Consider the following 17,780-nt stretch of genomic DNA (forward strand, 5'->3'; position numbering starts at 1 on the left):
GGTAGCCGATGGGCTCTGCCTCTAGGGTAAGAGATGCTGGGAGCTCAGCTCACAGCATTTGGTAAGACTCTCCTCCATCCCTCCAGCCCTCTTCCTCCTGTCCCAGGTACCTTGATGCCTTGGAACTGCTCTTCTGCCCCTTTTAGGCTTAAGTTTCAGGGCTTGTTCTTTCCCATCAGTGTGGTGTCATGATGACAATTTCTTCTCCCTGTATCTTCAGAACTTAGCATAAGGAGGTATTTATTCTCTGTCATCTTTGTAATCTTGTCTCCTCTTGGAAAAAAAAAGATGAAAGACCATCATACATTACCAACATTAGTGCGTGGGAACACAGCCTCTCGTGTCAAAAATCTATTAATGTTATAAACATAACGAAGTAAAATCATGATAGGTAATATTTCGTTTTTTTGAAAACATTACATACGATGGATTTTTTGTTCTTTCCTGTTGTACATTTACTAACTTTTTCCCCGTTTCTATGTTTTGTTAAAAAAAAAAAAAGGAACTCTTTCTTAATTAAAAAATGATCTTTCCTTATTCTAATATGTCTCTCTGTTCTATGAGTTGTATACCAGCCCATGGGTGAGGCCAATGGCACAAAAGACGAAGAGTGATACTCAAAGATCGGGATAGGTTTCAGTTAATGGATGATTGGTCCTCTACTGTCCTATATCTGGTTTTACAATAAAGAAAGAAATTTGGGGGGAAATCCCCAACCTTTAGTTGTCAATATCACTGAGGGAAATTCCTGTGCTCTCCTACAGATGCTGTTGTGACGTCTGTGTCTGCATGTGAGTTCTGGTTTTAAGAGTTGACAGCCGCATTGTGGCTGGTCAGAGCTTCACTCTCTCTATGTGTTTTTTACTCACTCATTCAGCCAGCAAATACGTACTGTATTAGGCCAGATATTCAGCCAAGCACTAGAGGTCTGAGGCTAAACAATCACTTGCCTTCAAGGAGTCAACATCAGAGAGGGAAATGGAGAGTCAATTACAGTACAGCTTTCTATTTCAGTTTTCTTTGTCTGGTCACCTTTTCTCAGTGATTGATTCTATATCAGCAATTCAAATAGAATTTTGGGTACATTATTGCTGCCACTTTGATGAGTACCAATGTAAGAGACACTCAATTCACTTCCTGTATAAGCCAACCAAAGGAATAGTTGACACGTTCCACAGGGCTTTTCACCCAGCCTCCCAGCAACAAATGACACAGTTGACCACGCCCTCCTCCCTGGTAACACCACCGTACCCTTTTTTTTCTCCTTCCTATTCAGCCTTTTCTGCGGGTCCTTTCCCAGCATTGGTACCCAAGGCTCAGGACTTTGCCCTCTTCTCCATCATTCTACACCCTCATCTGATCTCTACTCTTTTTTCTTTCCCATAGTACTCACCACTTTCTAACATACCATAACATTCATGACTTTACCACGCTTACCCTTTGTCATTCTCTCTGCCTCACCCCACACCCAACTAGAATGTACAAAGATTCTCACTCTTGTTCACTGACATTTCTCTAGCACCTAGAACAGTGACTGGCACATAGTATGTACTCAAGAAATAGCTTCATAATGAACAGATGATTTTTTTAAACTTTTTTAATCATAGAAAATGTCAAACACACACAAAAGTGGAGAACAGTACAAGAAATTCCTAAGAACCATCACCCAAGACAACAGCTGTTAACACATGGCTCATCCCTTGTCATCTGTGCCCTCACTCACCCCCCTCCCACCACTGGATCATACAGAATGGAGTCCTCAGCAAATATGTTTAGGTTTCTATGAATGAAAGAATTCCTCATCATCTCTCTCTGGCTTAGACTATGGCTAAGAGAGATCGGAGAAGCACAGCAGTAAACTCCTCAAGGTCCAAGGTGAGGAGGTCTCTCGGGGAGGTGTGTAGAGGAAAGGCATGACACCCTCACCTTTAAGAAAACTTCAGTTTTCCCTGGGAGGGCCCTACAGTTTACTCATTGCCACTCCTGTGGTGCATCCTGGTAATTTATAGGCAGACTTCTTAAAAGTTACAGGAGGATGAGAATAGAAAATCTAAGCCAATAGGACTTAGTGACCCAAGACACCTGGGGAGACTTTTAATCAATTCCATTCTCACTAGGAGCCTTTAGAAACCAAGCAGTGTTCATCTTTGGAGAGAGTTTTCTATTCCCAGCAACAAATAAAGAGAAAAAGTTTAAAAGCAAAAATCTATTTTAACCAATGAGAACTTCATAATGCTTTTTTAAAAATCTCTGCTTAATAAAAAGTATTTAATAAATGGACTATTTGTATTAGAAAATTCTCAAAGCTCCAGAAAACCACCACCTCGCCACCGTTAAAAACAAAAACAAAAACAATGGCTATAAACATTGGCTCTGGAATTAGGATATTCTGACAAAAATCCAGACTTCTCTATTTACCAGTCTTATTTCCTTCAGCCTCACTTTATTTGCAACATGGGAATCATGACTGAGCCTCCCTCATAAGTTTTTGGAATAGATGGATTTATACGAAATGACACTGCATTCTGCTCATCTTGCTTTATTTCGTTGGGTATCAACATACTACTTTCAGTTGGTCTTTTCAGGTACAGAGCTGTTTGCCCGCAGACCGCGGATTCCTGCCTGTAGTTCAAAGGTTCTGGAAGCTTGTAAAGAGCCCACACAAAACTTTGGGGCGGGGCCACCGGCTCCGAGAAGGGCCGGCCACGCCCTTGCCCCGCCTCCGGGCCCGCCCCCGCTGCTACCTTTAGAGCCTGGCTTCATCATACCCGACTGCTGAGGGTGCTGGTCCCGGGGCCTTGATATCCCGGGCTGTGAGCAAGTTGGCGAGCAGAAATCCCCTCCTGTAGGTAAGAATGTCTCCAGGAGGTAAATTAATTGAAGAAATACCTTCATCCCTCGGCCGCCTCGCCACTCCTTCCCCCAGTTTCGGGAGCTTGAGCGGGGCGGGTACCTGCGCTGTAGCAGGAGGGTTCGGACTGGCCTGGGTTACATCCCTGGGCCTTTGGCGGACAGCCAGCTGCTTCCTGCTGCTACTCCCCTTCGGATCCATAGCTCTGCCATCCACAGTGCTGAGATTTGCCCAAGTAGGTTTGGCTAGAATTGCTACTTTCAACCATCTGGAAAAGCAGATTAAATAAAACCTGAATTCTGGTAAAGGGCCAGCATTCCCCATAGTTACATCCATGGTCACAGCTTTTAACTAAAAGGAAATCTTAGCACACAATTCCAAATCCCCATCCAAGAATGTCGAAAAGGTCCTAGTGAGGAAAAGAAAGGGGACTTTAAAGGTAAGAGGTCCGGGACCCTATTGAGACTACTTTAACTGAAATTTTAAAATAATACAGTCGTATCTTACGACAATATTTCTGGAATGGATACCTAATTCATTAAAAACGTGTAACAATTACTTATCAAGTCCATGTTGCTGCCGTAAATATGCAAAAGGTTTGAGCTCGTGGAGCGCTTAAAATTTGAAAAGGGTGAAGGAAATAATGTTTTCTAAAAATACACAGAAGTGTTTTGCTTCTGCAGACAACAGAACATATTGGTGTCTCGTAAGGCAAAATGTATGTCTTCGTTAAGGTACGTGTTTTAAGTAGACCAAAACATAACTTCCAAATACAGACATACTTCCCTTTATGGAGTTTTTTAAATACTTTTGCTCACTTCTGTGTCTCTGTGTCACATTTTGGTAATTTTCACAGTACTTTCAACTTTTTTATTATTATTGTATTTGTTATGTGATCTGTGACTTTTGATGTTACTACCACCACTTGCTGAAGGCTCGGATGATGGTTAGCATTTATTTAGAACTAAAGTATTTTGAGATGCTGTGGCCTTTCCCGTTGCGGAACACAGGCCCCGGACGCGCAGGCTCAGCGGCCACGGCTCACGGGCCCAGCCGCTCCGCGGCAGGTGGGATCTTCCCGGACCAGGGCATGAACCCGTATCCCCTGCATTGGCAGGCGGACTCCCAACCACTGCGCCACCAGGGAAGCCCAGCATTAAAGTATTTTTAAATCAAGGTATGTACATGGGTTTTTTAGACAACGCTATTGCACACTTAATAGGATACGATATAGTGTACACATAATTTTTATATGCCCTGGGAAACCAAAAAACTCCTGTGACTCGCTTTATTGCAATATTAGCTTTATTGAACCCACTCACGGTAGCTGGGAAGTACGCTTACATGTTTGTTTGTTTTTTCAAGCTGCCTTAGTGGTAGCTGAAATGGACAAAAATACTAATTTCTTTCGGTCATTATTGGTTATGGGCCAACAGTGGTTTCTCAAGGTTAGGTAACGGTAAATGCAATTCAAGCCTAAGTATTTAAAGATGAATTGATTTGGCTCACTGCCCCTTAGCAGTTTAGGTGAAATTAGCTACTGTGTACCTTTCTGAAATTACTGTCTCTGAACTATGAGGGCCCAGCTGTGTTCGTTCTGGTTGGATATGCAAGGCGTGCTTGCATGAGGGAGACGGGAAGGAAGCTGTGTTGAGCACCTCATATGGGTCAAGAACCAGATGGAGCAGTTCCTGAAATAACCTTATGGGGTGGGTGTGATTATCCCCATTTTTTTTTAATTAATTAATTTATTTTTGCTGCGTTGGGTCTTCGTTTCTGTGCGAGGGCTTTCTCTAGTTGCGGCGAGGGGGGGCCACTCTTCATCGCAGTGCGCGGACCTCTCACTATCGCGGCCTCTCTTGTTGTGGAGCACAGGCTCCAGACGCGCAGGCTCAGTAGTTGTGGCTCATGGGCCTAGTTGCTCCGCGGCATGTGGGATCTTCCCGGACCAGGGCTCGAACCCGTGTCCCCTGCATTGGCAGGCAGATTCTCAACCACTGCACCACCAGGGAAGCCCGATTATCCCCATTTTTAAGAGAGGGCTGGAAAAAGTTAAATGACTGCCATCAGCGGGCGGGGCCAGGAGGAACATGGGCTTCAGACTCTAAACCTATGCTCTTTCCACGGGACCACACTGGCTACCGCAAACACAAACCTAGGGAAAAGAATTAAATAAACAAAATATGTACAAAATAGATAACTAATGAGAATGTTCTGTATAGCACAGGGAACTCTGCTTCACTTTGCTGTACAGTAGAAACTATGACAACATTGTAAAACTACTATATCCCAATAAAAAAAATTAAATTAACAAGCGTAATGCTGGGTAGTCTGCAGTGAGATGTCAAAAGATCAAAGCTCATTCGGTAATTTAACAACTAGTCGCAAATCATTTAGATTCAGAAGAATAAATTGGAGGTTATTTGCATGCGCTGGAGGCACAGTGACTACTTAAGTATTAAAAGATACTTTTCAGAAAGAGATAGTCATGACTCTCATACAGATTGAAAAATAAACACATGTTAAAGGTTTTATTGCCTCATTAATGAGGAAACTGGTAGGCTGTTAGAACCGGATCAAAGGAGAATCCAAAGAATTGGTAACATTTATAGATCAGGAATGTTGAAATGGAGGTAAAACTGGTTTTCCATGGAGGTGAGGGGAAGAAGGCTATACCTTCCTTGGACAGCACTCATTTTCATGTCTACAGACAAGAGTTATTTCACATTGCCTCTGAGTTACTACAATTACTGTGCAGAGTAGCAAAATAGCTCAGACAATGCCTAGTTTTTCCTTGAAGCACTTTTTCCCTCCACCTCCACCCCACCCCGTGCCTTTGACTAATTACCACACTGCATTTCAGTGGTTAGATGTGATGGGGTGACTTCGCCAGGGTGATGGTTTGATAGGCATATTCCTCCAGCTGCACCTAAGACCAGATTGATCTAAGCATAGACATACAGAGAATAAACAATCTGGGAGGGGATGATTAATTCCTCAGCATATGTTTCGTGCAAGTAAAAAAAGAGTGCCACATATGATAAAATGGAATTCGAAGGGTACAGTTTAAAGGTCACCTGTATCTACTCTTGCTGTAGTTTTGACCAAAAGCAGAACTATTCGAGCCTGCATATTGAATATCTGGACCTAATTACCTTTTAAAGTTGTGTGGAGTTTTGGAGTTGTGTGTGTGCTTCACTTCAGTGCTGATTCCATGGTTTTGGTTTCACTTTGGTTTGGTTTGGGGGAAGGGGGCTACCTGAAGGATTATGAGTGGGTGGTGGGTGATATAGGACTACTTCATAGTTTCCTTAGATTCTAAGTCACTTCATACAAAATTCTAGAGAGACTAAATCAGATTACTTTAGTAATAGCACTCAAGAGGGGAGTGCTTTGTTATTTTTACCTCCCTAATTATCTGTGTTTTAGAGAGATCTGAATCTCTTTGTCTGTTTTATTCAATGGCATTCTAAAGAGGGTGGCTACGGAACAGGGTGGGTTCCAGAGTATGAAGCCATCAGAAGGGGGGTGAGGTTTGGTGCATATAAAGCCATTGCTTCTGACAGCTCCATTCTGAAGGAGGAGGGCTTGAAACGCCAATGAAAGGAAGGGGCATTGTGACAGGGACTCGCAGCGGCTGGCAGCAGGAAGGAGCCGAAGCTGGATCTCAAGGCAGGAAACTGGACTAGGTTCAGGGCACAGAAGGAGCAGGTAACTCTGATTCTATCTGTATTATTTTGAAGGATGTTATATGTGCCCAGACTTACAAAGTTTGTTGGCCTGTCCTAGATTTGATTTATGGTCACTGTTTCCATTCCAATATTCTAGGACAGACCCAGTTTCAAAGATGATGTTCCTTTTTTGGATTAAATAGAGGCCTTGCCCCGATGTAGAATTTGGAAAAACCTTAGTTGTTGCACCAATAAGAAAAGTGCAACTTTTGGGGAGTCCTACACAGCAAAATGCTCTGATGGGGGGGAAGCAGGTGTATTTCTTTTAACTGAGGTATAATGTATACACAATATAAAGTATAGATTTTAAGTTTGAGTGTTTATAATTGTATACACCCATGTAACTATAGCTTATCAAGATATAAGATATTTATCAAGATATTATCAAGATATTTCATCACCCCCAGAAAATTCCCTCATGCCCCTTTACAGACAGTTCCCACCCCACCTGCCCCCAGAGGTGACAACTGTTCTGATTTCTCTCAGTAGTAGAATCATATAAGGGTGTCCTTTTTGTGTCTGGATTCTTTTTAGGCAGCATAATATTTGAGATTTATTTTGCCTTATTCCAAGTATCAATGATTCGTTCTTTTTTTTCAAATTATCTTTATTGAGGTATAGTTTACTTGCGTATAATAAAATGTACATAAAATGCAAATGAATTTTGACAAATGTAAGTTTGTAATTGCGCTACAATCAAGATGTAGAGTATTTTCATCACTCCAGAAATTTCCCTTGTATTCCACTGCAGTCAGTCCCTCCCTTATCATCTCCTACCCCAGGCAACCACTGATCCAATTTCTGCCACTACAGATTAGTTTTGCTTGTTTTAGGACTTTATATGTATTAATGGAAGCATACAGTTTTAAGTCTTGATTCTTTGGGACAGCATAATGTTTTCCACATTCAACCAAATTTTTGCAATAGTTCATTCCTTTCCATTGCTGATTAAATCTGTATTGGTTGCTTAAATATACAGCATTGTTTATTCATTCACCTTTTAATGGACATTTCAGTTGCTTCCCTTTTTTTTCTTTTGCTATTATGAATACTTGAACTTTCTTGTATAGATTGCCAAAAGGTTTTCCAAAGAGTTGGTACCATTTCACATTCTCACAGGCTACGTGTACAAACCCAGTTGCTCTAAATCTTTGTGAACATTTGGCATGCTAGTGTTTTTGTACTTAGACCCCCTAGTGGTTGGGAAGTGTTCTCTGTGGTTTTTCTTTCCAGTTTCTTAATGGTATCTCTTGAAGAGTAAATATGGTTTTTTTTGATGAAATTCAGTGTATCACTCTTTTTCAAGTTGTGTCCTTGCTGTCACTGCAATGAAATATTTACCAGTCCTTAGGTCACAGAGATACGTTTTCTCCTCGATGGTCCTCTATGATACTAGAGTTTACGAGGTCAAATTCGTTTTTCGGCAGAGAGTGAGACAGAGATAAGTAAAACGCATTTGAAATACGATGAAGTCACAGCTAAAATGCAGTAGCTCGCTAGAAGCCGCTGCAATCACCCTCCAGCCCTGACTCTGCAGTAGAGAACAATAGCTAAGCGGTTCCCGGGAGTCACTTACCCGGCCCTTCCTCCAGCACGGCCTTGTCTTGACTTAAGCAGACTGCAGCTCTTTGAGCTGGATGTCTTACTCAAAGTCATATTTTCTTCTATTTTAGTAGGAAGTAGATTAAAAAGCATAATTAGTTGTTATTCTCAATCAGCAAAAAGCGAATGTTTCAGTTTTCGGTGGTTAAATTTTTGATTTGCTTCTAGCTGGTGGAGAAGCTTGGCCTGGCAGTGTTGAAAACCCAAAAGGGGAGCTTGAGCTTTTTGGAAAACGTAACAAATATTGGTTCTACCTCTGTTTTTACAAAAGCTTTGGGCCTTGGGGAGTGAAACCTTTTGCAAACGTCGTCTACTTGCCCCGCTGCCCAAGCCCTTTGGAATTTAGAGGCTGTGAGATTCATAATTATTTTAAATTATCAATCTCTTGCTCTGGTATTTGAGATAGGTGTTCTGACTACAGTGAAGGTTCTGAAAATTATGCCCACTTGTCGGGTGCTGGTCGTCTTGTCAAGCACCCTCTCCGAGATGAATGGAATGATTAGTAAGGAGGGGTGCATAGGAACTGGGTGGAGACTGAGGCTTCTAGATAGTTTCCTTCAAAATTATTAGCATCTCATTGAGTTCTGGCAGCATCTCCTAAACAAGCATGGAAGAGGATATAATAAAATGAATCCTTTCTGCTGACCCAGTCCCTTATACTCCAGGCCCTCTGTTGTGGGAACCATTGCAAAACCGGTTTGGGGGAAGGTCTTGACCCCTGCCTCAGGGAGCCCCGCAGCTCTGAAAACTTTGGCTCTGGGAGCAGAATTCCATCTTCTGGGAGTGAGTGGGGGGATGTGATCAACTAAGGTCCCTTTTAGCTAGGAAGTCCACCCAGATCTCAGAGCCAGGAAGCCTACTGGTGTGCGTCAATTTCTACAGTTCTTGCTTTTTAATAGCTGCCTGTCCTATGCCACTGGAAATATGTATTTAGAAATTTGTGGCCATAAGAATTTTTATGTATATATTCACAGCCTATGGATTAGGAAATAGGACACTGTCCATGCCTGAAATTTAGATGAAGTCCAAGTTGTCATAGGCCCAATATGGGTCCCTGTGGTATACAGGAATAATACATGAAAATTTTTATGTGCACAAACATGGAAAAGGTTTATTTCACACAATGAGTCTACAAGTTAAGACTAACTGAAGGACATACAGCAAAGTGGAGGGCTCTGGACTCCCTGGTAGAGGAACCAGGAAATGTGCATTCTAGGTTAACCTTGAAACTCACTCAAAATGGGATCCTGGCAACAAAGTCAATATTTTTGTTTGCTTTCCATTAAAAAAAAGTTTTATTTTCCCCATACCATAGAATTATAATGACAAATGAACTTCTTTTGCAGTCAATATAAGAAAAATGGGAGTTTCAGGGATGATATTATAAATTAGGGAAACACTTAGGATTATTCCTAAAGCTATGCACATTCATATAGAAAAGAGTGTTGGCCTGAAACCAGTTGGAAAGATTTAAGGATGTGATTAAAGAACAAAAGAAATGGAAAAAGTCAACAACATAGTAATTATTGGAATAAAAGAGGAGAGGAAAAATTGAACTCTGATACCAAGACACTAAAAACAGTTAAGAGGTTGCATAGAAAAATTTTTCCAAGGCAGATGGAAACAACCAGCCCAACTTGATCATAGTCGAAAGTAAATCTTAATTTTTTTAGGAGATGAAGAAAAGTCTCTGAGCACCTCAAAATGAAGTCAGATTAGAAGGGGATTGTTATGTTAAGAAGGTTACTGTCTCCACATACCTTGAAGAAAGAGAAGCAGCAGTAAAAATGTGGGACCTTCTAGGACTAGATCCAAATTAGAGATTGAGAGATGCTGAAGATTCAACAGTAGAATATGAAGGATCCCTGGTGGGATGGCTGTGGATTTTAAAGAAAAAAAATCATTATCCCCCTGCCAGCAAAAAGAGAAAGGAACACATAGATCCCAAAGTAATTTAGGTGGGTCGCTTCCCATCACAAAGGTGTTGGTGGTCTTTGGGGTTCGTTCCAGGTCACATGGGCTGGCTGGTCACCCCAGTGGTGCACATGGCAGTGTACGCCCAGGGCCCGTGTGATGTGCCCCCCATGTGTGCAGATAGCACAGCTGGGTCTGGCCTGCGGGGTAGGAGGCACAGGGAGACTGCAGCCTGCCTGGGGCCACCGTGGCTCAGGAGTGACGCGGAGGCTAAAGCTCAGGGCTCACCTGCTCCATCTGCTGTGTCAGCTGGAGTTTGCCCTCTGAAGAGTGCTCCAGGGCATCCCAGGCCACCAAGGAAGTCTCTATGGTAGATGTAGCTGCTCCAAGTCTCTGCTGTTTCATACAGCCTCTCATGTTACTTGCGCCGTCTTCATTGTAGATTTCGAGTCACGGTAGCCAGATAGGCTGACTTTTGTTTGGAGACTGCCCCTTTTTTTTTTTTTTTTTTTTCTCCTTTAATCTATTGCCCGCACAGTGTCCTTGTACCTTTCTTAAAACAGTGACGGAGCATGTGAGTAATATGTGAGAATTACTGCCACAGGAGCAGCTTTGGAAAGGATTATCTTATTTAGAAAATGCAGAAAGGGGAAAGAAAAACATCTTTCAAAAGTGCCAACTCAGAAAATCAACCTGATTCATGTCCTCAGGTTAGATTCAATGAAGCAAAGGGAAGCTTAGAGTACTCTTTAGAAGGAGGATAACTTTATGGGGTCCAAGTGGAATGATAAGTGGTCAAGTAGCAAAGAACCCAGCCTGTTCCAGAATGGTACATTGCCCTGAAGGCTGTGGTCCTTCCAGATAGAATAGGTGTTCTATGATGATGTAAACAGGTGTGCTTATGAGGGATGTCATTCAATACTTAGTCTTATTCTTTCCTCTGAAACTTCTAACCCACTGGCTGTATCCACAGCAATATAATGTACAGTGTGGTCATATATATATACAGTTGACCCTTGAACAACATGGTTTTGAGTTGCACAGGTCTGCTTATTTACAGACTCTTTTCAATAGTAAATACTCCAGTAGTGCCCAAGCTGGTTGGTTGAATCCGCGGATCCAGAATCATGGATAGGGTGAAACTGCGAACACAGAAGGCTGACTATAAGTTATACTTGGATTTTCAACGGCAAGGAAAGTAGGCACCCCTAACCCCCCGTGGTTCAAGGGTCAACTGTATTGATATATCCCAAACAGAAGTTTTGGAAAACACAGGCATACTCTGCAGTGCGCTTTGATATTTAATGTTTTTCTGAAACATTTTTTTTTAATCCTGTTGGCAGCCCACTAAAATTTTTTGATACTGACAATCTGAAAAACACTATTTAAAATAAATTTGAATTGGAATTTTGAGGATATAGCCAGGCACTCTCAACACAGTGTAAGAGGAAAGATTACTGAACTTGTAATTAGAAAAACTGAGTCCAAGTTCAGGTTTTAATGTTGGTTAAATGTGAAAACCGGCACAAATCTTATTGCCTCTGGCCCTCAGTTTCCTTATATATAAAACAAGGACAATACCACCTCCTCTATCTACTTCACAAAATTGTCAAAGAAAAATTAAAATAATTTGCAGCCATTGTGGAAGACAGTATAGAGATTCCTTAAAAACTAAAAATAGAGCTACCACATGATCCAGCAATTTCACTCCTGGGTATATATCCGGAAAAAATGAAAACACTAATTCGAAATGACACCTGCATCCCAGTATTCATAGCAGCACTATTTATAACAGCCAAGACATGGAAGCAACCAAAGTATCCAGCAACAGACAATTGGATTAAGAAGATGTGGTATGGGACTTCCCTGGTGGCACAGTGGTTAAGAATCCACCTGCCAATGCAGGGGATACTTGTTCAAGCCCTGGTCCGGGGAGATCTAACATGCCACAGAGCAACTAAGCCTGTGCGCCACAACTACCAAGCCTGCTCTCTAGAGCCCGCGAGCCACATCTAATGAGCCCACGCGCCACAACTACTGAAGCCCGCATGCCTAGAGCCCGTGCTCCACAACAAGAGAAGCCACTGCAATGAGAAGCCTATGCACCACAACGAAGAGTAGCCCCCGCTTGCTACAACTAGAGAAAGCCCGTGTGCAGCAACGAAGACCCAATGCAGCCAGAAAGGAAGGAAGGATAAGTTAACGTGTTAAAAAAAAAAAAAAAAAAGAAGATGTGGTATGTATATACACAATGGAATATTACTCAGAATGAAATACTACCATTTGCAGCCACATGGATGGACCTAGAGAATATTATGCTTAGTGAAATAAATCAGACAGAGAAAGACAAATACTATATAATATCACTTATATGTGGAATCTAAAAAATAATACAAATGAATGTATATACAAAACAGAAGCACACTCGGACATAGAAAACAAGCTTGTTTTTATCCAAAGAGAGAGGGAAGGCAAAAGGGACAAATTAGGAGTATGGGATTAACAGATACAAACTACTATAGGTAAAACAGATAAGCATCAAGGACCTACCGTACAGCACAGGAAACTGTTTTCAATATCTTGTAATAACCTGTGATGGAAAAGAATCTGAAAAAAAAAATATATATATATATATATATAAACTGAATCACTTTGTTGTACAGCTGAAGCTAACACAATATTGTAAATCAGCTGTACTTCAATTTAAAATTTTAAAATAATTTTCCAAATGTAAAAATTGTAGAAAGAAATTGCATAAGTGATTTGATTATCATAGTCATAGTCATGATGACAGAAAGAGCAGCATCTCCTCAGTAAGATAAAAACAAAAGATGATAACTAGTACTTCCAAGCATTGTGAGGCCAGTAGCCTCAGGCTTCTCCACTAAGAGAGAGAGGATTTGGGCGGGACCCAGGTTGTTCGGTTGGAATCCTAGAGCCCATATTGACAGCGCTTTCTGGGGTTGCTGGCAAGGAAATGAGAAGAAGAAAATGTCGAGATGGTGGGCATGGTGCCACGGAAGTAGGAGGCATCTACCCCTCAGGGAAAAGTAAGATAAACTTGGAGCCAACAGACCCAACCCTGAACTCAGATTTAACCCTTTTTAGCTGAGTGGCCGTGAGCTCTGGGGAGGTTCAGTTCCCACGTCTGAGAAATTGGGGGCCATATATATATATATAATCTATAAAATAGTTGCTTTATATAATTATTTGTCTCTAATCCTTAGAACAATTCTAATTTTATGTAAATTTTATATATATAATATATTGTATACAGATCTTCCTTGACTTACAAGGGTTAGGGCTAGGCCTCAATAAACCCATCAGAAGGTGAACATATCCTAAGTCAACAATGCATTTAATGCACCTGACCTACCAAACATCACAGCTTAGCCTCACCTACCTTAAACGTGCTCAGAACATTTACATTAGTCTACAGTTGGGCAAAATCATCTACTACAAAGCCTGTTTTATACTAAAGTATTGAATGTCTCATGTAATGCATGGAATACTGTACTGAAAGTGAAAGGCAGAATGGTTGTCAGTGTCCAGAAAGGTGGTAAGTGTGCCGGTTGTTCAACCTGATCGCCTGGCTGAGTGGAGGCTGCCACTGCCCACCCAGCATGACGAGAAGGGATGGGTTAGACCACATGTCACTAGCCTGGGAAAGGATCAAAATTCAGAGTGCAAAGTGCACTGTCTACTGAAGGCATGTCACTTTCGCACCATCATAGAGTCAAAATATCCTAATTTGAACCATTGATAAGTTGGGCATTACTGTATTACAGAATATAGAATTATAATTAATTATATATCATATTATATATAAATAGATCGTATTTTATACGTAATATGTAAATATATCAATATATTTTATGTAATATATAAACTATATATTATATATAACATAAATATATAAATTTATAAATTTTCTAATATATAAATTATATTTATATATAATATAAATATATTATAAATATATAATATAATTTGATATAACATAAATATATAATAAAATATATTAACATTATATTATAATTTAACATAATATGTATAAATGTATAATATGTATATTATTATACATAAAATAAATGTATATTTATTATACATAAAATGTATAATAAAAAGATGTATACATATTTAAATATATATTAATCGCTGTGGTGACTGAAGGAGCCAGAGCCATGGTGCTTTGTTCAGGGCTGTACACAGACACTGTTGGATAAGCAGTTTAGGTTGGATGGGACAGAACAGGTCACAGACGGAGTGCTGTGTGCGCGTCAAGGGGATAGTGGGTGGGGCAGGATTGGAGAGTCCTATCTGAAACGTCGGAATCCCCTGAGGATTCTTCCACCCGTCCTGGGCTCTCCAGGGCCTAGAGGTCCAGCAGAGAATTGGGGGTAATAGGTGTATGTGTAGGTGTGGGAACGCTCCCTGGATGGTTCCCACCACCTCCCCCACCACACTGGCGTGGAGCTGCTCAGCCCAGTGCCTGGAAAGGGAGGAGGGGTTCTTGGGCCTCTGGCATCAGACTCACTCAGCGCCTCTAAATGCAGATGCCTAGGCCTCACTGTGCCTACTGAATCACACTTTAGCGCTGGAGTCCCGGAAGCAGTATTTTCGCCAAACCCCCGGTGATGATGATGCGAGTCAAGTTCACAGTCGTAGTAACTGGCCAGGGCTGAGAAGGGCTATGCAGTGAGGCAAGTGCTTGACGAGGAGACCCTGGGCAGTGGGTGGGGGGAGGGAGAAGAACAGCCAGATGCCAGCAGCCCAGAGTCTCAGAGTCTCCCAGGGGGCAGCAGGCAGCGGGCGGGGACAGGGGCCGTGGCCCTGGAGGCTGAAGCATCACCAGCAGGTGAGACAGGGTCTCAGGAAGGGTGTAGGAGCTCCTGCTGCAGCTAAACCAGGAGACTCCAGCTGCTCTACTCAACCCTCCTCGGTTAAAGGACTCCTGCGCGTGTTCGCTTAGGTGCCTTCTCTCATTTTCTCCGGCAGAAAAACTAGCTTTGGAGCATGCGTCTGTTTCTGTGGGAAGGGGCTGGAAAAGGAGGAGAGAAGGAAGCCCAGCATCCTCGGGCCCACGCGTGACCCCCCCCCACCCAGGTGTTTCTCAGTTGTTTTCAGCTAAACTCAGACACCCTCCCTCATTTTCTCCTCATTAAGCCCACATCACTGTGGGGCCTGCCATGTGGAGAGAGCCGAGGGAGGGAAAATGACATGTTTGAGCGGCAGCTCTGTGCCCAGCGAGGCACCAAGTCCCTTCCAGGTATCAAAGCCCTTGGTACCCACAAAAAGCCCACACATGCAGGTAGCATTGTTATCCCACTTTACAGATGAGCAACTGAATGTAAGGTGCTTGTACAGTTGAAAACCTCCTTGGCCTTTACCTGATGCTACTAGGAAGGGCCCTCAGGAAATCCAGACAGAGCTTTCCTGCTTCTCAGAGGTTCATCCCCCTCCTTCTATGAGACTTACTGTGTGGAGAGCTCTTCTAGGCACAGGGATAGAGCAATGACCCAAACAGACAAAAGGCTCTGCCCTCCTGCTTACTTATACTGTCTTTCTCTGCTTGACCTTCCCAACTAAACCCAATGGGGCAGCACTATTATAACAGTTGTGTCTATGGTCCTGGCACGCTGAACGCACCCCGTCTCACCTGATGTCGGAAGCTAAGCAGGGTCGGGCCTGGTTGATATCAATACTTGGATGGGAGGACAGTTGTCAGATGGAAAGATAGATGAGCCAGGGGTCTCTTCTCAGCCCAGGAGCCACGGGCATAGTCCTAGGTCTCTGAGATGCACAGAGAGAACAATGACTTGTGGAGTTAGTGCACAATCCATGGTCAGCAGATGGAAAGAATGTTCTAGATGTAGAGTCAGCCGATGTCACCCCATTAAGACTACCCTTTGAAAGATGGCCAAGCCTCAGTAATTGCCTACCCAGGATAGCCCTTTCTATAAGAACATTACTCACAAACCCTGGTAGCAACTCAGGAAGAAGATAAATCCCATGCATTCTAGGCTGAGGCAGGAGGTAGAGGACCGTCAAATCCAATACGCTCTTGGCAAGAAGTTCACATTGCTCACATTGTTGTAATCCACTTCCACGTCCATATCCTTCCCCTGATCTCTGTGCAGCCTCATCAAGGGTTTTGTTGACAAAAACAAACTCATTTAACTTAAGAGAGGAACGATGCAGCTGTCTGGGACCACCTTGTGAAAGGGTCGAGTGAGTGGCAGGCCAGTGGTGTGACTCAGCAGGTCCCCCACCTCCTCAGCCCCTAGCAGAGTTCCCACCCCACCTTGCTCTTGTGGAGTGAGCATCATCTCCCCTCTCTCTGGCCCACTTTCAACCTGTAATTGCCCCTGGAAGCTCTGGGTATTAAGCCATACTCTTCAGCATGAATGTGTTCATAAAATCACTTCCCTCACTGTGGGGAGAGGATGTCATTAGGCTGATAACAGCAGCCAAGGAAGAAGGCCACCAGAATGAGGCCAAGTGGAGCAGGTGACAGGACCCTGGAGCTGGGAGCCAGGAAGACCTGGGTTCAAATCTTGACCATGTGGTTTGAAGTCAGTTGTTGGACATCTTGGATCTCCCATATCCTCACCTGGGAATCTGGGAAATTATTGTGTGTTATAGTTATTATGAGGATTTAGTTAGATTAGATACAGAAAAGCATCATACAGCAGGTTAGTTTCTTTCCTAGGACTTAGAGAACTTAACCACGCGCAAGACCACCAAAAAATGTGTCCCCTTTACAAAGTAATGCTTGATCCAAAATATGAAGGCATGAGGGTGAGCTTTCCCGTTGCACATTGTAATCCCCATGAAAAAGCAAGATGTTTTCAAACGTGGCCAACCGTAAAATAAGGGCTTTGCTGTTCTTGTTTTTCTGTGCAGTGATAAATGAAATCCTCTACTGGAGTTTTTGTCTGAAATGTGAAGTTCAAGCAATTTTACTTCTGGGTTAGGAAAAACATATGAACTGAGTATGAACTGTTAATGAGCTACCTGCCCCACTGAGTGGTGTGAAACTTCAGACTTAGAGATGAGATGGGCCCAGTCAAAAAGAAAAGCAGAATAACAGTCTAAGACGTGACACCTTCTATTCCCAGCCCAGAGTTAGCACCAGGATGGAAAAGGGGGGAAATATGGAAAAAATGGCAAGTCAGAGCTTTATCCAGTTTAATTTTTTAACTGAAGAATTATAAATTCTCAGATCATAGACACTTAACAAAAATAACTTGGAGGTCTATTTATTATGTGTCAAGCAAAATACTAAGCAAGGGAGAGCCTGATGGAGGGAAAAGGTGTAAATAAATACATTCAGTGTATTAAGATTTCTGAGTCAGAAGTTTCCGTGCAAAATAAAGTGTGCAGACAGAAGAAGCCTTGAGCAACTCAGTCTCTGTTCTCTTGGTTTTGACCTCCTAGAAGGCCATGTCCAGACAGACCTCGTTTTATTGCACTTGACTTTATTGCCCTTCACAGATACTGCAGTTTTTACAAATTCAAGGTTTTTGGCAACTCTGCCTGGAGCAAATCTATCAACACCACTTTTTCAACAGCATTTGCTCACTTCGTGTCTCTGTGTCACATTTCAGTAATTCTCACAATGTTTCAAACTTTTTCGTTTTTATTATGTTTGTCATGGTGACCCCGTGACTAGTGATCTT

The sequence above is a fragment of the Delphinapterus leucas genome, chromosome 8 (genome assembly GCF_059928025.1).
Source record: "Delphinapterus leucas isolate spDelLeu-1000000601 "Yukka" chromosome 8, BTC_Dleu_Yukka2, whole genome shotgun sequence".
In the NCBI taxonomy this organism is placed as follows: Eukaryota; Metazoa; Chordata; class Mammalia; order Artiodactyla; family Monodontidae; genus Delphinapterus; species Delphinapterus leucas.